At 39.8% G+C, this 26,358-nt stretch overlaps 2 non-coding genes across 2 annotated transcripts; one reads left to right on the forward strand and one right to left on the reverse strand.

Moving 5' to 3' along the window:
- Positions 1 to 9,191: 9,191 nt before the first annotated feature.
- On the reverse strand, positions 9,192 to 9,298 carry LOC120266191. Its single transcript, XR_005538033.1, has one exon. It is a non-coding gene; the product is annotated as a small nucleolar RNA R71 (small nucleolar RNA).
- Positions 9,299 to 20,971: 11,673 nt separating this feature from the next.
- Positions 20,972 to 21,078, forward strand: LOC120266208. Its single transcript, XR_005538049.1, has one exon. It is a non-coding gene; the product is annotated as a small nucleolar RNA R71 (small nucleolar RNA).
- The last annotated feature ends 5,280 nt before the right edge of the window (positions 21,079 to 26,358 follow it).

Consider the following 26,358-nt stretch of genomic DNA (forward strand, 5'->3'; position numbering starts at 1 on the left):
GGCCAACTTCCCCGGAGGAAAGTATCTAGTAAGAAAAGTTTCGACCATCTCGTTCCAAGTCGTGATGGAGGCCTTGGGCAAAGAATGTAGCCACTGCTTGGCTCTTCCCTTAAGAGAGAATGAGACAGCCCTCAATCTAATAGCATCATCCGATACAATGTTAATCCTTAGCATATCACAAACTTCTAAGAAGTTCTCTATATGGTTGTTTGGATCCTCATCGGCCAAACCATTGAACTGCGTTGATTACTGTAATCGGGGGTCACACAATACTCAATTGTGTACCCAAAACTGAGGGTCTAGCATAATCAGAAAGTGTCCTCTGTTGCTCATTCTGTTCTGCCATATTATCTGACCCTTTAACTTCTATTTCAGCTTGATTAGACGGTTCTTGCACAGGTTCTTTTCCCTTATTTTGAGTGTATATTAAAGTTCAGGATCTCCTTCAATCAATATCGAAGGGTTCCCTCGGGTCATAACCTGGAGCTACACCCAAACAAAGAAAACAAATCAGAACGATGATAGAAAAAGAAGATGTGAAATAGAATGAATGAATACATATCTAAGAAAACAAAGTGCAAAGTATCTCTAAATGCCTACTCCCAGGCAACAGCGCCAAAAACTTGACAACGCCCCTTGTCTATGTCCCGCAAGTACACGGTTTTGTCGAAGTAATAAATCCCAGATGAGTGGGTATCGTATCCACAGGGAGTAGGGAATAAAAACACTTCAAATTGTTTCTTAACTAAGAAAAAAGTGAATAATAGTTGTGTGACAAAATGTAATGTAATAAAAGTAAAAGAGACAAGAAAGAGAGCGCAAGTAAAGGAGAGCTAAGGCAATCGATATAAATGGGGTACCCGGATATTATTCCGCCTAGGACAATCATTTCAAGTGCAAAACCCTCTATTATGCTTTCTAACTAATGCATTAACGAGTCATGGAGACCCTTCAATACATGGGGTTAACCATGCCTAACTCTATACATGTCCTGAGGAGAAATTAAACAATCTCTCAACCTCGTACTCACATAGAATCACAATGAGTTCTAGGGATTCCAAGTGATAAATCCTCTTCCAAAATGTAGACCTAACCCTTTTGGTAAAGGTGGAAGGTCCCTAGTCACAATTAAGCCCTTGGTGCAAAAATCACTTCAGCGATTCACTCGGTTGACTCTGTAACTGAGCCCCAGCGGAAGGTCATCCCTTAGCCCATTCACTCTACTATGACCGCAAAAAACTCATGGAAATGGAGGTAGGATAAATCATAACGGAGGAGAAAAGGGGACGCTCCGCTACCTCTCGACTCACCCTCTCAACCCTCTCCAATCTAGCTTTGTCTAACTCTCGTGGTGTGTCACTCACTCACAAGGGTTACTAATAAGAATCCTCAACCCTAGTGTCACTCTAAGGGAGTATTCATACAATTAATCATATAAGATTGGAACTCAATTAGCACATCAATTAATGAAAGCATAATAATGAGTTTTAATGAAACAAATACATCGTAGGGTTCACAAATCCAAGTACCCACTAGGGGTTTTAGCTCTCCATGGAACTAGTTACAATCAATGAAATCAAATTTTAAAACAAGTAATCCATAAAACACCCGCTCGATAGTCGTGACGATGGTCTTGTGGAGAAGCCTCTACTCGTCCAAGGGTCCCTTTGTCCGGCCTAGAACCTCTCCCACTAAACTTCTTCCAAACATAGCGCGATGTCGGAGCCGTAGAACCTCTCCCAATCCCTAGCCAATACCTCTCAAAACACTATCCGACACCTCCTCTCAAGTTATGGAAAAGATGGAGAAAAGATTGTTGAAATCGGGCTGGAATCAGGAATACACATGCCCCTATGGATTCACCACACGGGCTTGTGGAATAATACACGGGCATGTGAAATTCCCACATGCCCATGTGGATTCTCTGAAAAACCACTTTTGTCGGCGGCTGTGAATAGTACCTGCTACAATGAATCTCTACAGTGTTTGCTGCAGTACCTTGCTACAATACCAGCCCGAAATACTCCCGAATCCATGTTCTCATCGACGTACCCTAAACGGGCACACTTTTACATCGTAGATCGCTTTGCTTCTTTGATAAATGGCTACATTGGTGGAGATATTGCTATATATGCACAGACCGGAATACTTGAATGTGACTGTCTTTGTGCCCCTCCCAATCATTGCGCTGACTTGAATAAAAGGAGGTTGGCACACATTCTCACATCTTGAACCGGACATATGTCTTCACATTTAATCCTTCTCAAGATTTTCTCCACATGGTGCATTCACGATCTACATTGGCTTCTTTCTTTAACATTCGGCTTCACAACTCTATATGCATGAAAGTAACATAAATGCACACATATTAGCACTAAAACCTGATAAAAGTAATGCTCATCATAAGGAATGAACACTCCGCATTCTTATCACACAAGCACTTATCCGCACTTTACTCTATTATGACCGCAAATAACTCTTGGAAAATAGAGGTAGGATTAATCATAACGAAGAGGAAAGGGGACGCTCCGCTACCTCTTGACTCACCCTCTCAACTATCTCCAATCTTGCTTTGTCTAACCCTCATGGTGTGTCGCTCACTCACAAGGACTACCAATGTAGACTCTCAATCCCTAGTGTCACTTTAAAGGGAGAAATCAATACAACAAACATTCAAGATTGGAACTCAATTAAAAACATCAATTAAAAAAAAATAATAAAAGGTCAAAGAAATAATATCATCCTAGGATTTACAAGTTCAAGCACCCACTAAGGGTTTAGCCCTCCATGTAGCAAAATACAATCAACAATGAAGTCAAAAGTAAAGAGATGCAATATATGAATAAACCCCCCTTGGTATTTATGTCGATGGTCTTGTGGCGTAGCCTTCTCCTCTTCAAAGTTTCTCTTGTCAGGCCAAATGCACAACTCACCGAATCGGTGCTGATGAAAGCTCCCCAAATAACTCTCTTTCAAAGGAACGTGGTGTCGATGGCCGTAGAACCACTCCCTAAAACCTTGCCAAAGCTCCTCTAAATCCTAGCCGCATGCCTCTCCAAAGTTGGGGAAAAGATGGAGAAAAGATGGAAAAAAGGATTCCTAAGAATCTGATTTTCTGTAGCCTTTGAACAGTAACTGTTACAGTAAATTACTATAGTGATTTGCTACACTAACCTGCTACAATATTCCTCCAAAAACACTCCGAACCCACACTTTTCATCGAGGTAACATAAATGGGCACACGTCTATGCCGTAGATCGCGTCACTTCTTCAATAAGGGATAACACTGATGAAGGTCTTGCTTTAGCTCTGCACAAGTCAGAATACACAAATTTGACTGTCTTTGTTCCCCTCCAAACCATGTAATTACTTGAGCGCATGGAGGTTGGCACATATTCAAGTATTTTCGAGCACAACTTGTGTCTTCACGTTTGTTCACTCCAAGATTCCATCAACAAAGTGCAATCGCAATCTACTTTGGCTTCCTTCCTCTACATTTTGGCTCCACAACCCTACATTCACAAAAGAACACAAAAATCACATGTATTAGCGATAAAATCTAAGAAAAGAAATGGTTATCGTAAGAAAAGAATACTTCGTATTACTAATACACAAGAACTTATCATTTTTCAATAGGGTAGATCCCAAAATATGCTTATTTTCATCCATTTATGATCAGCTCCATAACCTGGGGGAGTGTTAATTGGGTCCTCCACTACTATTTGGGATCTGATACGCCCCTTGCGTATCCGAAAGTGCATGGGTCATACAAGTAGTAAAGTGTAACCAATAGGATTCAGTAGTCAAATACACAGGGACTAGTATAGCTCTCGATACCTGTTTGTTTCCTAATATCTAACCGACTCAAAGATTGGGTTGAATTAATTAATCTACTAAAGGAGAAAAGAATAGAGAAGGAAAAAGAGACAGGGTTTTGGGGAGAAGAGATAGCAATGAAAGGACAGTGCCCAGATTTATTGCCTTGACAGATTCAATAACTAACCAATGATTCAAGAGTTTCTTCTTGGGCTGTGGTAAACACCTATGGAGGATTTCATAACGTACGTCCTCACCTAAGGCTCAGAGTGGACTCAACCCCTTCCCTAATGTGTGCCATTTACACAACCCTTTAGACAAGAAGTCAATCTAGGGTTAACTAGAAAATTAAAATGCAATGGCAACCAACGGGGAAAATACCAACAAAAAATCAACGCTCACGCGGCTATCAACACTTCCCTCATTAGGCTAGTAACATACAAGCATCAAGGCAATCAACACTTAGAAAGATAAGCAAATATGAAAAAAAAGGGAGACCACATGGAAACTTAACAATCAATATAACTAAAATCAAAGCATTAGAAGTCAAAGGTTCACAATCCGGGGCACCAAAAGATAGGTAGCCCCTCATAGTCTTACAAACAATTATCAGAAAGCAATAAGAGAAATAGAAATTGTCAATTAAACTCCCTTATTGTTTCACAAATCACATTGGAGAAAGCTTGACAATGGTTATCGCAGACGATTCTCCTTTTCCACGCTTGTCTCCACTCCAAATCTGGCCCTGAATGGTGTCAACAGGTGCCCTAACAAGTGCTTCCAAAAAGAGAGAACAAGGTCCCCTCGAAATCTAACTTTAGAGCTTAAACAACACTTTTCCGATGTAAGCATGCCTGTGCCGATGAGCGTGCTGCTAACCGTTCATGGCTCCAGATCCTTGGAATTAGTTTCGATGCAAAACTAATACATCACACGGGGGTAAGCACGGTGGTGCTCACTACCCGTGTTTTGGGAGCACAGTGACCATGCTGATATTCTGATGAGATTTCCAGTAAAATGCATGGGAATAAGCATGCCCGTGCTTACTGACCTTGCTCCCTTAGCGCGATGGTGCTAGAGGCAGTGAAACCGTGCTTCTCAATTCTATGTAGACTCAAGTAAAATAGACGGGGGTTGAGCACGCCTGTGCTTCCGACAGTGCTTCAAACAGTAAAAGGATAAGTAAAACATATATAATAGGGTATATAAAATATCTATATAAAATGCACTCATCAAATACCCCCATACATAAACCTTTGTTTATCCTCAAGCAAATACTCAGCTCACAAGAAAAGAAGATGAGTGCATGACCTCGAATCTCATAAAAGATAGGGATTTCAAAGTCAACAAGGGAACATTAGAGACTAGTGTGTAAACAGTTGATTCCTCATGAAATAAATTCATCCAATACTCCATACTCTCATGTGTATGTGCGTTCACCTTAGGAATGTGCCCCATGTTCCTTGGAAAAGATAACTAGTTCAACAGACCTTATTTTTTTACCAAACTAAGTGGGTAGTAGCTTCATACTCTCTAGAGGTAACCCTTTCTTCTGTAGGTCATCAAATGAACAATGATAAAACCCAAGATCCGACTACTCAAGGATGGCTTTCACACTTTAAAAGGAGATAGCTCTTTCTACCATCTTTTGCACAAACTATTCCCAACCATCAGTAGGGCATTCATTTGTATCCAACTTTTTGACAACGAAAAAGAAAAACAAGTTCTCTTTCACACTTTTTTTTTACTAAAAAGTATTGGTCTATAGACTACAATTTTTCCTAGGATACAAGTAAGCCAACAACTAGGGTAAAAAAAGAACTAAAAAGGGTTCTGAAGCATGGGTGAAACAACAGTTAGCACAACAAAGTACACTAGCTCTATTGTCACCCCCAGTCTTGTGAATCCCAAGCAATAAGTCATAGATCATCCTAAGCCATGTATCATGACAATGAATACAAAGATAACCTTCCCCCACACTTGAACATTACATTATCGCAATTTGTAACATGCAAGCACACAAACGAATAAAAGAAGATAATAGAATAAATTGAGGACAGTTATTTGGGCTTCCCTGCATATGGAGAATTATGATACCTCTCTCAACATGAATAGCTCAAAGTTCCTAACATGGTATACATCCCGTAAAGCAAGAAGGGTAAAATATGAAGCTCAAACACAGAAATAAGATAAAGGAAATTAAGCTACTAAAACGAAATGCTAAACATTATAAGATAATTAGTTTAGAAGGAGACTCCCCTTGCTAACTATAACAAAACAAAGTACAAGTTCAAAATGAAACTAAAACATGAAGTCTAAGACTGAAAAGAAGAACTAATATGATAAAAAGGGTAACAGCTACTCAATCAGACTCAGAATCTATGTCATCAAGGTCAACAGAACCAAAAGTGTCAGTAGTAGCAGTGGGCTTATCTCGTGACGATGATCCACCCTCGCTCTCATAATCATCTCCACTCTCAAAGTCGAGCGACTAAGACCTCTCTGATTCAACAACAACAACATCGACGCCCCCTAGGACATGGTGTGGGGGTGAGAGGAGATGGTGGAGGAGATAATTGGATACTGAGGTGAGAAATGATCCTCATGATGCTCCGTCCCATCCACTATCAATAAAGTAATGCACTAGTCAACGGTATGGCATGCTGGTAGAGAGTCAAGTTAGTACCACAGAGTAGGGCGACGGGCTGGTGGGAACCGGGGAGAGACAAGCTCTGTAGGGGGAGTAGAGGCACTAATAACACCAAACCTGCTCCCATGTGTAGTGCGAATGGGCTAAACCCACCATCATAGCCTGGATGATGTTAAGGGTGATTAGGATGCTACCACCCTCAATCCTCATACCGCGGTCCCTGCTCGAAGTCCTATATCCCAGGATGAGACAAGAAATGTAGGGGCCAGCAAATATGACCCCAATCCTGGGATCAGCCGCCTAATGATGAATAGTGAGGGTGATTTCATGTCCTAGGTAAAAGTCAAAATCATCGACTATACTGAGAAGGTAAGCCAAATCCCTCAGGCTAACCACTCGAGGGTTATCTCCTCGTCCTATCAATGTGTGGCTCATAAGATGATAAATATAACAGAGGACAGGAGAACGAAGGCTAGTAGCCCTCACGTGATGAGGATCATATCTGATGGTGGTGCTCAATGGGCTCCAGCAAGAATCTAGGGTCTTCCCAAGTGGGCACTCAACCAGGAGGGTATCATATTGTGGAGTCTAAGTAAATACCTTGTTGATAAGTGTCTAAATGTACATATTTTAGTGTATATATTTGATGTATTTAGCATATATTTCTATAAGGATTGATGCATGTTTTGTGCTTAATCGTATGTTATTTTTTTTGAAGGGCACAGAAATGCCATGGAGAACAAAAAAAAACAATTTGGGCGAAAAAGAGAGGAAACCAAGTCACGGTATTGCAGCTGGAGTGATGTAACAGCGGTACTGTAGCGTCAACAATGTAGTAAAATCAATGTAGCTGCCACTGTAGCACCTGGAGAGTTTTCAAGTTAGAAATTGAGCCATGACATACGGCTTCAATGCTGCCCGGGATCGAGCCCGGGATGATTACTTTATCTATTGAAGAAGATGATTTGCTTGAAGGCATACTGGCTAAATGAGGTGCTCATTGAGCCAGTATAGAGACGATTCTGAGAGTTTTTTGTGTACTTTGCCTACTCCAAACAGACTCAATGAGCTCCTCATTGATCTGGTATACCACCTAGGTAGAGACTAATTTGTGAGAGATGTTGGGGAGTATATGAGGGTATCTTGAAGGCCATTAGAGGGACTTTTTTGGGAGGACTTTTGGCAGCCATTACTTGGGAGAGAAAAGGAGAATGAAGACATCATTCATGGGAGTGTTTTTGCTTGAGGCTTGGAGAAATCAAGAGCTTGAACTTCAAGGGAAGAGCTTCATCAAGAGCATTCGGCCTTCCTTGGGTTAGAGGAATCGTCATTCGGCCGACATTCTTCATCCTCATCATCATTCAGACTAGGGATTATCATTTATGCATTTACTTCTTATTTTTGTTGAGTTTGAGATACTTTTTTGTATGATGGCACACTAGACCCCCTAAGGCCACCAGATGTAGGTGAACCTTAGGGGGTTCATCATGTATTTTGGATGCTACACTTATATTTGGAATGCATTGGTGTGATTTATGGTTTAACTCATTGTGTTTCATGCCTAGAACTATTATGTGGAGAAATCCTTAGTTCTTGTTTGAGTTGTACACGTAGACGTGACCTACTCGAATGTACTAGATCGTTACTGAGCTAAAAGGGGTCATCTTTGACCAACATACTGAGAAATTGGATGTAGGTAGATCTCCATTCACTTAATGCAATCGTAGGAATATGATTAAGGAGAGATCCTTGTTATCATTTATACAGGATTAGGGTTTAACCGCCGAGAAATTGGGGTTGAACTATTGTTGAGGTCTGTAGGTCTAAATCACCTTTACTATTTTATTCTTATGCATCCATGCATCATGATGACCCCTCATGGGGATCCTCGTCCCTAGGCCTATTTTTATTATTGTTGCTTTTGTGATCTCCTTGCTTGCCTTGGAATTGTTATACTTGTGCTCTATTTACATTCTTGCACGTATTTGAGTAGTATACCATGCTCAAGTTGTAAGGTTAGATAATAGGTGATGGATGAGTAATAGGAGCTCCTTAGCCCCATGCAATATGATCCTTGGGGCCTTGCTCAAGGTATTACTTGGCGACCCCGTACACTTGCAGGCGATCAATCAAGTTTTTGGCGCCGTTGCCGGGGACACAAGGAATTCTAGGAAACTTCTAGCTTTATTGACTTTGCAAAGTACTGTGCATGACATGTGCAAATCCATCAAATTTAGTTGCACAAGATAGTGAAATTGAGAGAACATTGCATCGAAGACTTAGAGAAGTGGGTGAAAGCACTAGTGAAAGAAACATTGAAATTGAGGACACACAATCTGTAATCATGGCTGAAGAAAGACGTACTTTATCCGAATATGAAAGGCCGCAATTTACGGGCAAAGAATTTAGTGTGCAAACGCCATCCATCGCCACAAATAATTTTGAGATCAAGGCAAGCACCATCGGCATGGTGCAAAATTAAGTCCAATTTAATGGTCTTGCAAATGAAGATGCCCATGATCATCTTTCCCATTTCCTTCAAATCTGTTCTACCTTCAAGATAAACGGGGTGACTGACAATGCGATCCGGCAATGATTATTCCCTTTCAGTTTGAGAGATGGGGCATACCGGTGGCTCACGTCCTTACCGCCCGGATCAATCAAAACATGGAAAGATATGGTTGAAAAATTTTTGGGAAGGTATTTTCCTCCTAGCAAAGCGGCAAAGCTAAGGCAAGAAATTTCGGCATTCAAACAAGGAGAGTCGGAGATACTATTTGAAGCTTATGAGAGATTCAAAGACCTTCTTCAAAGATGCTCCCATTATGGCTTTGCTTCTTGGATGCGGGTTCAGATCATCTACAACGGGTTGAATTATGCAACTCGTCAATTAATTGATTCCACAGCGGGTGGATCTCTTAGTAACAAGTACCCCGATAAGGCCGAGCAACTCCTTGAATCAACGACAAGCAATGAGTCTCATTGGGCCTCAAGAGGTGCACCACAAAAAGGGGCCGGAATTTATGAAGTCAATGCTAATAATGTTCTTACCACAAAGGTTGATGTGTTATCTCGAAAGCTAGACATGCTCATGGGTAGTAGCTCAAAGTCAGAGTCGGTGATGAGTTGTAGCACTTGTGGTGGAGGGCATGGAGTTGCCCAATGTCCTATTGCTAGTTCCTCCGTCTGCCCCAATTGAGAATGTTGATTATATTGGGGGACAAAGGCCACAAGGGAATCCTTACAGCTCGACTTATAATCCGGGGTTGTCATACCACCCAAACTTTTCATGGAATCAGGGGCAACAACGAAAAGATGCACCACCTCCACAAGGTCCCCAAATGCAACAACTAGTGCTAGAGAAGAGGTTCACTACTGAAGATGTACTGGCCAAGTTCATGATTAACACTGAATCAAGATTCAATAGCATAACCAGCAGTATGGATACTCAGTTCAGTAAGGTGAATGCTCAGCTTGCTCAACATATCGAGCAGTTCAATGAAAATTGGCTCCATTTTGCGAAAACCTTCAAGCTTCTGCACAGTCCCTCGAGCACTAAGTGGGGCATCTTGCTAAAGCAAATTCTGAACGACCTTCAGGCAGTCTTCCTAGCAACACTGAGGAGAACTCAAGAGAGCACTTGAAGGCCATTGCCCTTAGATGCGGGAAACAGGTTGAGACAAAGGTCGGAGTTGACCCAAGTGTCAAGGAAACTGGGGTAGCCGAAGTGGAAGACCCTAACATAATGGAGAAAATTATTGAGAAAAGCAAGCAGAAATGAAGATAAGGAAACTCCACCAAAGGTTTCATCAAAGCCGTTTGAATACAAACCTCCAATTCACTATCCGGCCAAATTGAAGCAATTTAAGGAGGATGCTCAATTCAGAAAATTTATCAACATCTTTAAGCAACTCCACATAAACATCCCGATAGTGGAAGCTTTAACTCAAATGCCCAAGTATGCCAAGTTTTTGATAGAATTGCTAACAAACAAGAGAAAGTTGGAAGAAAGGGCACAGTTGCACTCATAGGAAATTGCTCGGCCATTTTTGAGAAAAAGCTCCCACAAAAATTGAAGGATCCGAGAAGCTTCATAATTCCATGTGTTCTTGAGGGTGGAGTTCAAGAAAATGCTCTAGCGGACTCGGGGGCGAGCATTAATGTTATGCCCTATACCATGTATGTGAAGCTTGGTCTTGATGAACATAGACCCATGAGAATGATTTTACAATTGGTAGATCGATCAACAAGGAAGCCTCATGGGATTGTAGAAGATGTGATTGTCCGGGTGGACAAATTTGTGTTTCCTATGGATTTTGTCATCATGGATATTGATGAAGATGTGGACACACCGTAGATTCTTGGTCGGCCATTCCTCACTACCTCTGGAGCCCTAATTGACCTTAAAGGAGGGAAATTAACACTAAGGGTTAGAGAGGAAGAAGCAGTATACACTCTACCAGGGCCATGAAACACTCTTTAGACCATGACGACATGCTTTATTTTGTTGATGAAACTAAACTTTTAATTTCTGATTGTGTGTAGGAGGTGCTATCATTATACCCATCGGATGAATATTTGGAAGAGCTTGAAAACAAAGATCAAGATGAACCTCATTCTCCTCTTCCAAGTTCCATTTTGAAGAAGCCAAAGGAGAAAGTTATGTGCACCAATGCCAAAGAAATAGGGAAAAAAGAATCAATGTTAAAGAAAATTTCAAAGGAGTTCCGGGGAAAGAAGAAGAAAGGTATCACTCATTCTCATCCAACACCTCAAGAAAAGAAGTTACAATCTCCACCTCATTTCACTCATGAAAAATGTGATGTTTACTCATTGATGTCTTTGAATTTACCGGGAAGAAACACCAAACAATTTGAAGATGACCAGGGGAAATTTCATATTATTCAAACCCCTATGAGGTAAGTGAAAAAGGTACGTCAGGCTCATGACGTTAAACAAGCGTTTCATGGGAGGCAACCCAAGCATTCGGGGGTTTATTTTCATGTTTGTGTGTTCTTTGTGTTCATGTTCTTGTCATTTTTCATATTCTCTTGGAGTTATTAATTTGAATAAGTCCATGCTCTCATTATTTTGTTTATCATGATCATTCTCCATGTAGTTGTTTACTTGATTTTATTGTTGAGTTGCACTTGTTTGGGCTATCATTTCATGTATTAGATCAAAATTTTGAACCATTATTTTATGGTGGAGATGATCTTAGAACACTTTGTAACCATGGCCATGTGTTTGGAGAAGCAACCAAAGCCTTAGCACATGTTTTTAAAGTCATATGGTCTCAATGAGTTGCTCATTGGGGCCGTCACAAAAATCCAGAAACTTTGCACTAGGGTATACGACCTCAATGAGCTACTCATTGAGGCCGTCAAGACCATCCAGAGAATTTAAACTAGCCTATACGGTCTCAATGAGCTGCTCATTGAGGCCATCAAGAAAATCCAGCAACTTTACACTAGCTTATACGGCCTCAATGAGCTGCTCATTGAGGCCGTATGGAGTTATATTTTTCATGAAAATGTTGCCAACGTTTCTCTCTCTTCATTCTCCTTCTTCTCCAACCGAGCCCTAGCCTCCATGATCTATCATTCCATGGCCGGATCTCACTAAGTATTGTTCTAAATCATCTCCACATCTCCTTGGGAAGTAGATCTAGTGTTTGTCTTCAAGCTCCACTCAAGTGTTCTCAAATTTTTGATTAGTAAGAAGCTTGTGGTGATAAAATTTGTCTTCTCTTTTCTTCTTGCTTTCTTAAGCTTTTGTGTGGGTTGGTTCAAGATTTTAGCTTGTATTGTGTGGTATGATCATCATGTTTTTGAATTATCTCGAATTTATGTACAAAGTTTTTTGAATTCATGATGAGGGGAAACTCTTGCAAATTGAATAGTATCCATACTGGCTCCATATGCCCGTATGGATCCTATTCACTTCAATTTCTTAAAGTTTTATCCATTTTCATGCCACATTATGTATTTTCTTGGATTCCTTTAATTCTCACCTGAATTATTATTGATGTAGGAATACCACACGTCAAGAAACTTGCCTCCAAACGTCCAAGAAACACAATGCCAACCCCGAAGAACCCCACTTTAAGCATGCTCATCATACGGCGAAGTGTGAAGTTTTGAAGACCAAACCATGTGGCACACTTCATCACATAGAATGGGGAATTTTGGAAACATTTGGGATGGATGAACCATTCAAGGAATTACTTTCACATGGTTTTTGGTGAATCTATTCTCAATGGATGATCCTACCTTTCACTAACTTACTTTGGAGGTTTTGAGCAATTTCGAGGCACACCATGACAACCACATCTTCAACATCTTGTGATGACTAGATGGACATTTGAGCATGGACACTTGCTTTTCTTTCTACATCTTGTTTCTTGACTTTACTTTTGATGTAAGTGTGTTTATTTGGTTTTAATAAGTTGGGGAGGGGATGCCCTACCAACCTTGTGTAGAACTTTGCTACTCTTTATCTAGTATTTGTGTGTTTTGACTACTCCCTAGTATCTATTTTTGCAATCTAAATTTCTATTTGGAATGATGATGCCCCTTTATGTCTTGCAGGGCCATTAAGGGAGTTTGGTGAGCCTCTCCACATTCCATGGAAACTGGACCCCGGCATTAAAAGCTTGAAACACCTTTTGTTCGGGTCACTCCTCGCCGTGTGCACAAGATTAACCGGGGAAGTTTGTTCCACCCTCCTCCATTGATTTTCATTGCATATATTACCATGCTTTTCATGATTAGCGTACATTGGGGACAATGCACAACACTAGGTGTGGGGATGGGTACATCTTTTAATATAGGGTATTATTTGCATGCTAGTTTATCCATGATGGCTTGTTTCATTATTGTAAGACTCTTCTAGCATGGATTAATGATTGATTTGAGTTACATATTTGTTATTGTGCTCTATCGAATCTTGTTTCACCCCTAGTATTGTCTTGTGCATTGAATCTTGTGTTGAGCGTATTATTTGTATGCTAGTTTATCCATGATGGCTTGTTCATTATTGTAAGACTCTTCTAGCATGGATTAATGATTGATTTGAGTTACATATTTGTTATTGTGCTCTATCGAATCTTGTTTCACCTCTAGTATTATCTTGTGCATTGAATCTTGTGTTGATGCCCTGGGAATAGCCAACTTGACTACTCTAACTCTCTTGTATGCTTAACACACAATTTTGAGTAATTGGCCTTAGAATTCTAAGTTCTTTCTTTCAATGAACTCTTAAGAACTTCTAAGTCTTGTTGAGCTAGCCCTAGTTTTGTGGCATGTAGAGTAGTTTGAAGATGTGATCTAGGATGAATATAAAAAAAAAAAGAAAAAAGAAAAAAAAACGATGAAAAGAGAAAAAAAATGAGTCTATGTCAGTATTCCTCTGTTAATGAAGCATGAATGCGTCTATGTAGACTGTAATCGAGTAGTTGGGTGGCTCTTGTGCCTAACCAGCATGTACACCCTCCAGAAAGATTTTTTTGGTGCAGTCTATGTTAGTCGGAATCGAAAAAAAAAATGAAAAAAAAATGAAATGAAATGAAAATAAAAACCCTAGTGATCTTTTTTAGCTACCTACTAGAGGCTTTGAGAAGAAAAGGGAGTTAGTTTGATTTCAAGACTTGGAAGGATCTTACTTGTTCATTGAAGTACCACTTAGCATTTTAAGACTTAGTACTCTTTGCATGTGGAATGATTAGCATCTAGAGTTGTACTGATTAAAGTCAGTAGGCTAGACCAGGTTAGGGTAGATGAAATACAAGATTCACACAGATGGCACAGACATATAAGAGGTGAGACAGGATCTTTTTGTTGTGCTTAATGTTTTGTAACTCATTATCTATATATCATTTTCCAATGCTTGTTGAGTCTTGTATTTATTTGAGCCGGAGGTAATACACTTAGCCACTTATTATTTCCCTTGTTCTTCACCACTATAGCCCCTGGAGAGTTTTCAAGTCAGAAATTGAACCATGGCATACGGCTTCAATGCTACCCGGGATGATTACTGTAGCTATTGAAGAAGATGATTTGCTTGAAGGCATACTGGCTCAATGAGGTGCTCATTGAGCCACTATAGAGACTATTCTGAGAGCTTTTTGTTTTACTTTACCTACTCCAAACGGACTCAATGAGCCCCTCATTGAGCCGGTATACCACCCAGGTAGAGGCCAATTTGTGAGAGATGTTGGGGGGTATATGAGGGTATCTTGAAGTCCATTGGAGGGACTTTTGGAGAGGACTCTTGGCAACCATTACTTGGGAGAGAAAAAGAGAATGAAGACATCATTCTTGGGAGTGTTTTGGCTTGAGGCTTGGAGAGATCAAGAGCTTGAACTTCAAGGGGAGAGCCTCATCATCAAAGGAGGCATTCGGCCTTCCTTGGGTGAGAGGAATCGTCATTCGGCTGGCATTTTTCATCCTCATCATCATTCGGACTAGGGAGTGTCATTTATGCATTTACTTCTTATTTTTGTTGAGTTTGAGATACTTGTTTGTATGATGGCACACTAGACACCCAAGGCCACCGGATGTAGGTGAACCTTAGGGGGTTCATCATGTATTTTGGATGCTACACTTATATTTGGAATGCATTGGTGTGATTTATGGTTTGGCTCATTGTGTTTCATGCCTAGAACTATTATGTGGAGAAATCCTTAGTTCTTGTTTGAGTTGTATACGTAGACGTGACCTACTCGCGTGTACTAGATTGTTAATGAGCTAAAAGTGGTAATCCTTGACCAACATACCGAGAAATTGGATGTAGGTAGCCCCTCCGAACCATGAGGATAAACTTAGGTTAAGTGTATCCTTGTTGTGTGATCTCCATTCACTTAATGCAATCGTAGGAATATGATTAAGGGGAGATCCTTGTCATCATTTGTACAGGATTACGGTTTACTCGCCGAGAAATTGGGGTTGAACTATTGTTGAGGTCCGTCGGTCGAAATCACCTTTACTATTTTATTCTTATGCATCCATACATCATGATGACCCCTCATGGGGATCCTTGTCCCTAGGCCTATTTTTATTATCGTTGCTTTTATGATCTCCTTGCTTGCCTTGGAATTGTTATACTTGTGCTCTATTTACATGCTTAAGTTGTAAGGTTAGATAATAGGTGATGGATGAGTAATAGGAGCTCCTTAGCCCCATGGAATAAAATCCTTGGGCTCTCGCTCAAGGTATTACTTGCCGACCCCGTACACTTGCGGGTGAGCACACAATCACTCGTCATATAATCCCAAATTCACTGAAAACTCTATCAAACTCAAATGATACATGGAACCAAATACCTGGAATTGGATGGTGCCTGGCCTATTGCAACTGATCATGCCCTTCTTAAACTCAAAATTCGCCAAAAACTCCAGTGTCAGCTCACGATAGGTAGTGTTAGGGATGTCAAAGAGCTGCCTCCAAGCTCTTACCCGCTAAAGTCGTGAACCTCGTCACTAAGCCCCACATCATGTAGAACTTGCTAATCAATCTCTCGAGACTCACAGATGAGCTTATTACACAATCGGTTGTATCGTAGCTAATGAGACGGTCCACCAAACTGGACCTCCGTAGGAATGATATAAGAGATGTGCTTGCTCCTGGCCCGCTTTGGCATGATCCCATATACACGTGTCTTCTGCCTCATCATAATCCTAAAATATAGTGTAATTACCGAGTTAATGCACAGGATAAACAAGTTTAGCACAACCATGCTACATAAGCAGCATGGGTGTGCTAACTAAAAACAAGCATGTGTATGCTGTAAAATGAGTTATAAGGAACACAAGCACACCCGTGCAGGCTAATGAGCATGCTTATACTCTAATATCAAGCACGAATGTGCTTTCCTGGAAACAACTTTGGGCATAACAGAGCACAGTCATGCTTCATACAAAGAACACCCGTGCTCATTCATCTTCGTGAGCAAAGACAACGGACTTGGTTTCTAGCCTAACAATCATGGATTGGCCATCTCAAAACAAGTTAAGCATCAATACATCGACATACAAAAGACTAGTGAAGACGAAATCAACATTCATAGACTAAAAATGATAATTTGCCTCATAGGAAGAAAAAGAGCGGGCAAGAGAGAATCCGCAAGAAAACAAGCCCAAAACTCAGTAAGAGAACTAAAATCTGACCCAAAAATGACCGACGAAGGCTCAAGAAAAGAGAAAGATACGGCCGGTCATGACGGTAATCGAAAATAAAATGAAAAAATCAGAAGACGAATGGTCATGCTAGAGCACACCCCATTAGCACGATCATGCTTGTGACCATATTGAGTCCCTCAACAAGAAATTTGGGCCCTAGAGGAGCATGGTCGTGCTTAAGACCATGCTTAGGGCCGTGCTTTTTACAGGAAAAATTCAAAAAAGCCCAAAAAATCAAGCACGACCTTGGAAAGGGAAGCTGAATCGTGCTTATGCAAGCACGATTGCCAGCACGGGCAAGAGTACTGACACACCTCTTACGTGCGTGTATCGCAAGTACACGAGTGTCAAAGTAATAATACCCAATGAGTCGGGTTGTCAAATCCACAAGGAACGGAAGTATTGGTAGTAACTACTTCACCTGGTCAAAATCAAGATTATAGTAAAATGAAGTCAATCACAAGAATATGAATGTCTTAAGCAAGGAAGAGTAAAATGAGGGAAGTCTCAATCAATAAAGATGAGGTACCCGGACAATGCTCCCCTAGGATCCCACATGACGCGCAAGACTTACTATGTGTTTCTAAACCGAGTTAAACGAGTCGAGGTAATCCAAGAACAATCAGCCTTTGACTCTAGGCCACAGATACTAGTCCCCTACGAGGTTCCGGTGGAGAAATCACTCAATCTCAACATCTCACACCAAATATGACCACAATAGACTCTAGGAATTCATAAGAGTACACTCAATTCCTAAGGATAGACCTAACCCTACTTCTTGGTGAAAGATCCCTCACCCCCTAGAAGGTCCCAGTAGAGAAATCTCTCAATCTCATGCCTCACACCAAATATGGTTGCATAAAGTCTAGGGAATACGGAGATAGGATGTACTAATATGAGGGGAAAGGGAATACCCCACTATCTTATGACTCACCCTCTCAATCCTCTTCAATCTTGGAGTCCTAGCCCTAATAGAGACCTCTCTATAACCAAGACAAACAAATCATGCAAACAAATCAATCACAAGGATTAATACGACATGCAAGCAATGAGAAAACAAGATTGAAACTCAATTAAATTTGGATTTAATAGAAACACACAAAGTAAATCAATACAAAGATATGATCCTAGGGTTCACATACCCAAATACCTACTAGGGTTTAGCCCTCCATGGGGCAAATTTGCAAAGAAAATAATAATGCAATCGAAAATTAATAAAAACCATGGAATAAAACAAACTTGAATTCATGATGATTGCCTTGATGGGCCGCTCAACGTCTTAAAGGATCCCATCTCCGAAAGCTAGGTCAGCGAAGGCTTCCCTTGATGCTATGACAAAGAAGAGATCTATCAAAGTTGGTGAAGAACGCCCACCAAATTCATCAAAAACTTCCTCTCAAAACCCTAGCCGCTTTGCTTTTCAAACGCTAGCAAAAGGTTTCCAAAGAATAGGGTGAAAGAGCTATTTATAGTAAAAAAACCGGGATCTATCACATGCCTTTACACTACTGTGTGGGATGGAAAACCTCCCAAGTGACCGCGCGGAAATTTCACACGATCGCACAACATTGTTTTGCTAAAGTACCACTACAACGATTTCCTATAGTGTTTTTGCTACAGTACTCTTCCTAACAAGGCTCCAACACTCTTATTTTGAGGCCACATGGACCGGCACACATCCGCATGGTAGGTTATGAGGCTTCTCATCATCTAATCATCATTGGAAAGATTGTTGACTTCTTCACACAAGTCGGGACATAGGAAATGTGACTACCTTGATGCCCGTCCAACTTGCAATTTGGCTTGAATTCTCTTGGAAGTTGGCACACACTCCTATGTGCATGAGCTCCTCTTGTGTCTTGATCCTTTGTTGCACAAGAACTCCAAAAAGGTACCTTCATAACCTATCTTTGCTTCCTTTTCTTCTTTCAAGGTCTTCACAACCTATTTGCACAAAGAAACACCAAATACACTTTATGAGACATAAACCATAATAAAAATGATGCTCAATGCATGTAAAACATATAGAGAAATATGTCTAATGAAGAACTTATCAAGTACGCCTATGCTTACTCCCCAAAACTAATCTTCTATAGCTCTTGCAAAATGCACGGCCGCAAGCATGACTATGCTTGCGTGGAAAGATAGAGGAGCTATATAACAAAATACAAACACTCTCCTGAATAACCACTAGCTTGAAAATAGAGCTTTGAAACTAAAGTTTGAGCACACTTGAGCTCATAATGGCCCATACAAGAGAGGAAAAAGTCAAGTCCGACAACAACAAACACCCAACAAAGAACATGAAATAAGGAAAAAGAAAACACAACTAAAAGGGTAAAAACACAAAAAACAAACACAAAAACACTTGGGTTGCCTCTCAAGAAGTGCTTATTTAATGTCACTAGCTTGATGTACCTTGTAGTGCTCATGGGGGATCATAAAATCAATTTTCTCCAAAATTTCCTGCATCTTGAATACACGAATAGGGTAATAACATATCAATCAAGCAAACTTCCCCCTCACTTAAGACCAAAGGATACATTCAACCCTAGTAGAGGTTAGTAGGCTAATGCTCTTCTTGTTGATGACAGAATGCTTCCATTGTTTCTTGGTCTGAGAGACCCTATGATTGACTAACTTGAGTTCCTCCTCAAACTCTTTAATGTGGCATTGAGGGTGGGGCTCCTAGACAAATTCATCAGGCAGTTCTTTATTATCTAGTAATTCAGACAAGTCATCCTTCATCCATGTGTCCTACACAAAATCTGAAACACAATCATCAATAATATCTAAAGCATAACATGTGTCATCACCATCCATAGAGTGCCGTATAGCATCTTTCAACTTGAACACCACTTCTTCATAACCCACTCTTAACACCATTCGATCATCCTTAACATCAATCAATTCTTGTGAAGTGGCCAAAAATAGATGCCCAAGTAGCAAGGAAACCTGAACCTTGTTATCTAAATTTAGAATAACAAAATCCATCGGGATGATAAATTGGTCCACCTTGACTAACACATCTTCAATGATACCCATAGAGTGACGAACTAAATTATCGGCAAGCTGTAGAGTCATCTTTGTCGGCTTAAGCTCACCAAGCCCCAATTTTTGAAAAATTTTATAGGGCATCAAGTTGATACTTGCTCTAAGATTGGCAAGTGCTTTTTTATCAAGCATGCCCCCAATAGTACATGGGATGATAAATCCTCCCGGATCTTTCTTCTTCTTAGAAATCTTGTTGGAGATGATGGTAGAGCATTCTTCACTCAATGTAACAGTAGCTACCTCTTCTAGCTTCCTCTTTTTAGTCAATAATTCCTTTAGGAACTTAGCATAGCGAGCCATTTGAGCAAGGGTCTTAACGAATGGAACATTGATGTGCAAGGTCTTGAACATTTGAAGGAATTTCTTAAACTACCCATCTTATTGATCTTTCATCACCTTTGTTGGATAGGGTAGCTTAGGTTGGAAGCTAGGAATCTTGGTCTCCTCCTTCAATTGCTCCATCTCATTTTCCTCAACATTTCCACCAATGGATGTGTCCTTTACAATTCCCTCTTCAGGTTTAGGAGATGCTTTATCACACACTTGAGGTAGAGTCGATGTCAATTCCCTTCCACTTCTCAAAAGTGACAGCCTTATAGGACTCATGAGGGTTGCCTTTTGTATTGTTTGGCAATGAATTTGGAGGATATTCAATAAGAGTCTTGGTAATCTGTGCCACCTGATGTTCCAAATTCTGCAAGGATACTTGTTGGTTCCTTAGTAATTCTTTATGTTCCGTGAGATGGACATCATTTGCATGGATGTACTTTGCTAACAAAGTTTTAAGAGTTGGGTCCCTTTACTTCTTGATATGGTGGTCAAGGTGGTATAGGTTGGGATTGTAGTGGCTTGAATTATCCTTGTGGGCCTTGCCCCTATTAGTTCCAAGAGAAATTTGGGTGGTTTCACCACCCCGGATTATAGGTGCCATTGTAGGGATTATTCTGGAACCTGTTGTTCTGACCCACATAATCAACTTGCTAGTGCTAGGGGGCACTCTTGAGATGGAACAATTGGCCCTGCTTGGCCACACCAAGCTTCACAACTCATGACTGGTGCTTATTGTTGAACTTACATAGCATCCAACCTTTTTGAAATAGCTTCCAGCTGTGCTGCTGGGGTAGTCAGTGTATCAACCTCATAAATTCCAGCAGCCTTCACTTGCTTGTTTCTTTCTGATCTCCAATGATAGCCATACAAAGTGAACCCCCGGCTACCGCATCTAGCACCAGCTTGGACCATTATAAAAAATCCAAATTTGCATCCACTCAACAATCCCATGTTGAGGGAACTTCCTCAACAATTCCTTTTACCGCTCCCATGCTTTGTACAAGCTTTGGGACCATATCTATCTGAAAGATGATATGTCATTTTTTAGCTTTGTAATCTTTGTAGGAGGACAATATCGAGTAAAAAACTTCTTGCCCGACTGTTCCCACATAGTGATCGATCCTTATGGCAAGGAACTTAGCCATTGCTTAGCCTTCCCTCGCATTGAGAATGGAAAGAGTCGAAGGTGAGCTGCATCCTCAGACACATTTTTTGCCTTGAATGTGTTACATATTTCCAAGAAGTTGTTCATGTGTTCATACGGGTCCTCATCTTGAAATCCATCAAATTGGCACATCTGCTGCACCAGCTATATAAAGTTCGAGTTTCAGCTAAAATTTATTGATAAATGCTTGAGTGAACATATTTTTTCTATGTTTTACATACAATGAGCATCATTTCTATCATGTTTTATATCTCATTAATTGTATTTGGTGTTCTTTTATGCAAATAGTGTTTTAAAGGCTATGAGAGAAGAAAAGGAAGCAAAGATAGGTTATAAAGGTATCTTTTGGGGGTCTTTTGTTCAATATAGGGATCAAGACATAAGCGGAGCTCATACACATGAGTGTGTGTGTCAACTTCCAAGAAAATTCAAGCTAGATTGTGAGTTGGAAGGGTACAAAGGAAGTCACACTCCTATGTCCGGACTTGTAACCTTCCTAACAATGATTAGATGGTAAAGAACCTCATAACCTACCACACAGATATGTGGCCATCCATTTGGCCTCAAGAGAAGAAGAGTTTTAGAGCCTTGTTCATTCAAAGTAATATAGCAAAACAATATAACAATACTATAGCAAAACATTATTCACCCGGGCAGGTGTAGAAATCTGCAGCTGACCCAGGCGGGTAGCAGCATGTGGCATCCTGATTTCATGTTATAAATAGCCGATTTGCCCTATTCCTTTGATATCTTTTGTGCGGCTCTTGAGATGTGAGACGGCTAGGATTTGGAGAGGAGGTCTTTATGGCTTAGGAGATATTTCTTCTCCAACTTTGATTGATTCCTTCTCCATCATAGCATCAAGGAAGCCACCGGCAAACCTAGCTTCATAGTGGATTCCATCAAAATGTCAAAACTCTCCATCAAGGCCACTAGTTCAGATATAAGGGGGTTTATTTCTATGGCATTTATATATTTTCATTCACTGATGGTTTGTTTTGTATATTGCTCCATGGAAAGCTAAACTCTTAGATGGTATTTAGGCTTGTGAATCCTAGGATTCTAATCTTGTGTGGATTTGCTTTGTGTTTATATTTAATTCGAGTTTGGTTAGATTTTAATCTTGTTTGCCCTAATGCTTGTTTGTCTTATTGATCTTATGGTTATTTAGTTTGCATGATTTGTTCACCTTGGTGAGAGAGATGTCTTTTATTAGGGTTAGAACCTCAAGAATAAAGAGGGTTGAGTGGGTGAGTCATGAGATAGTGGAGTTTCCCTTTTCCCCTCAGATTGGTGTATTCTATCTCTGTATTCCCTAAGCTCTAAGAAACCATATGTGATGTGAGGTGTTGAAATTGAGAGATTTCTCCACCAAGACCTCGTAGGGGGTTAGGGACCTTTCACCTAGAGGTAGAGTGAGGTTTATTCTTAGGAATCGGATACACCCTTCGGAATCCCTAGGGTGCTATGCGGTCATATGTGGTGTGAGGTGGTGGGACTTAGAGATTTCTCCACCGGGACCTCGTACGGGACGAGTATCGGTGATCTGGAGATAGGATCCAATTATCTTTGGATTTCGAAGACTAAACCTACTCATTCTAGAAACACTTTGCATACCCGATACGTAATACCTGAATCCTAGGGGGGAGCATTTCCCGAATACCCTACTTTTATTGAATGAGATCTCCCTCTATTTTACCCTATCATATTCATCTTTGGTATTCATTTCTTCGCACACTAGATCATCACATCATCTCATTGATCATTAGGCTATGCTTGACCCTACTCCCTCCAAATTTGGCCTAGCATAATCTGAAATACTTCATTGCTGCCCAACCATTAGTTTGTTCTAATCAACCTCAATACTGATTTCCATTCAACCTATTTCTTTGAGATTGACTTGTCTTAACCTTCTGTGCAATGTTCTTTCTAACTCTGAATAAAGACTCATAGCTGACGAGAGAAACTTCCTCTACTGATGTGTTTGTCACTATTTTTGGCACGGCCAAGCCTAAACCATGCCAAAAACCGTGTCAAATGCCATGTATTCTATTGTTATGTTTTTTTTCACGGTTTAGGCTTGAACATGCCAAAAACCATAACAAAGAAGGGGATGATGTGTTTGTCACAGTTTTTTGCATGACCAAGCCTAAACTGTGCCAAAAACCATGACAATGGATTACATGGCCATTATCACGGTTTTTGGCAATGTTTAGGCTTAATCGTGCTAAAAACCGTGGCAAAAAAAGGACGATGAGTTTGTCACTGTTTTTGGCATGACCAAGGCAAAACCATGTCAAATGCCATGTACTCTATTGTTATAGTTTTTGGCATAGTTTTGGATTAGCCATGCCAAAAACCGTGAGAAAGAAAGGAGATGATGTGTTTGTCACATTTTTTGGCACGGGTTTTGTCTAAATTTTAGACAAAAACATAAATGGTGCTAAATACCATGAAAATTTTGTCACTAACTTTTTTCCGTGCAAATTTCCGTGACAAATTTGGCACTAAATCAAAACCTTGCCAAATAGATCATGCCAAATTCTTGTTTTTCTTGTAGTGTTCTTGAAATATCTCCCCTATGTATGATCTCAACCGATGTCCATTAACTTCAAACATACCCTTTTTGGATGTATTACCTCGAATGCACCATAAGGAAAGAATCACTTGATTGTAAATGGTGCAGGTCATCTAGACTTGAGTTTATAAGGAATAATTTATATCATGAATTGTACAAGAGGACTTGATCACCCTCTTTAAACTGTTTGGATTGCTTAATCTTTTGATTGTGATATTTCTTGGTTTGTTCTTTATAAAACTTTAAATTTTCATAATCCATTAAGCACCATTCTTCCAACTCATTAATTTGAGGTTTCCTTTTTCATTCACAAGATCAAGACAAAAATTAATAAACTTAATAATCCAATATGCTTTATGCTCAAGCCAATGGAAAGGTGGCATGCTTTTCCATACACAAACATATAAGATATATGTGTCTATCATTGTCTATATATATGTATATATACCATTCTATAGGTCCAAAAAGCATTATCCGACTTGTAAGACCATTTTTTCCTACAGTGCTCTATGGTCTTCTTTAGAATCCATTTCAATTCCATATTAGCTATGGTAATTTCTTAAATATATATATTTTCCATCATTATTTGAAGTTTTTTTGTATGTACATTTAATGAATTTTTTCTCAATTGGTATTTAATTTATTATTATTTTGTATTCAGGCCATTATGAGTGTCACGCTACTACCTGCAGGTCCTGGTGTCACCGATACTACCGCCATGAAAACCCAAGGGTGTGGCAAGGTCCGTCCTGATTTTGAATCACCATAATGACTAACCTGTAACCTGGCTTGACCCTGATAGCAAGAATAATATAGAATAATAATGCAACAAACTAGGGTGTACCCTCGAACAACACTTGGACAAGCAGGAATATCCACAACAATGTCTACAATAATACAAGTCAGGGTATAAACAAATATCCAATAATCAATACAAACAAAAACACTCAATCCAAACACAATTTAGAATACAAGCAAGTGCAACACAATTGGATCCCACCTATATGTACACATATATATATATATATATCCAAGAGGTGTAAAGTATATAAAAAGAAATGCAAACCAAAGTTTGGCAGACTCTAGCCCAATCGAGCTCATCTACATTGCTAATGAGACCTTTCACTTGGAAAGGGAGGGAAATGGGTGAGTAACTACGTTACTCAATGAGCATAAACATATAAGATATACGATTAAAACCTATTCCACTGTCTATATAAACTATAAAATGTGAAATACGAAATATAGGATTTACAACTTCCCAATACCCGTGCTTATAGTATAGTAATATCAGTTTATCAAATAAAGTATTATATTCAAATAGTACGAAACACATATCGCAACATATAATCATTATCACATAGTTTATACAAAAAAGAAATACATGATTTGTAACATCCCAATACCTATGCCTGGACGTGAGTAATATCAGTTTATCAAATAAAATATCATATCCAAATACTATGAAAAACAAATCACAACATATAATCATTATCACATAGTTTATATCAAAATATGAAATATGAATAGTGTAGACAAAACAATACCTACAATTAAACATACATATTCAAAATACAATATGATAATCAGATTCCAACTGAATACAGAAAACATGTATCAATCCATAGCCTTGTTCTCATAACATAGTAGTTTAGCAAATAATGCAAAGTAAAACCAAGAACAAGTAACTAGCCTCAAAACCCTTCATCCTCAGTCGTGACCGTGACTAATTTCGGAGCCATTGAAAGTCGAGCTTCAGCGTTGGGCACTAGGACCCCGTGTGGTGACCCTCGGTTCTCAATCAACACCTTCAAAACTAAGATCTCTATGCATTTCTTGCATGGCTAAAACAACTGGGTACGAGTTGCCATGACCCTCTATAGAAGGTATATGGGCCTGTCTTACTGGTAAAGTAGTTAGGACCGCAACACTATGTCACCAACAATACCAACACCAACCTACAGCCTGAAGGCTCACCAGTGCATCTATAGGCATAAATCATCAACCGTCTAAAGAGAAAAACAAAAACATGCATGATGGTTGTAATCCATATACTGCTCGTAAGCGAATACAATAATCCACTCGATGACTATACACAATACAACCAAATTGATTTTTCAAAAACACAACAAAACGTAGCTAAACATATTGTCTAAAAGCTAAAATCAATAACCTTCCCAAAGGTCTAAAAAAAGAGTTAAACACTTGATGCCCCATAGGCTATAAATTAACATGACAAACTTGTTTTCGAAGATACAATATATTGTTCCATGCCCTATTCTCGGGAAACCTTCAGAAAACCCAATTCATAATAACAGGTATGACACAGCCCTTGCATGTGAACCACAAGTGCATGGGTTTGTCGAAGTAATAAATCTCAGGTGAGTGGGTATCGAATCCACAGGGAGTAGGGAATAAAAACACCAAGATTGCTACTTAACCAAGCGAAGATGAAACAATGATTGTGTTGATAAGATGTAATGTAGACAAAATAAAAGAAATAAGAAAGAGAGGCACAAATAAGTGAGAGGAAAGGCAATCGATAAGAAGGGGGGTACTCGGATATTATTCCACAAAGGATTATCGCT

The sequence above is a fragment of the Dioscorea cayenensis genome, chromosome 7 (genome assembly GCF_009730915.1).
Source record: "Dioscorea cayenensis subsp. rotundata cultivar TDr96_F1 chromosome 7, TDr96_F1_v2_PseudoChromosome.rev07_lg8_w22 25.fasta, whole genome shotgun sequence".
NCBI classification, from domain to species: domain Eukaryota; kingdom Viridiplantae; phylum Streptophyta; class Magnoliopsida; order Dioscoreales; family Dioscoreaceae; genus Dioscorea; species Dioscorea cayenensis.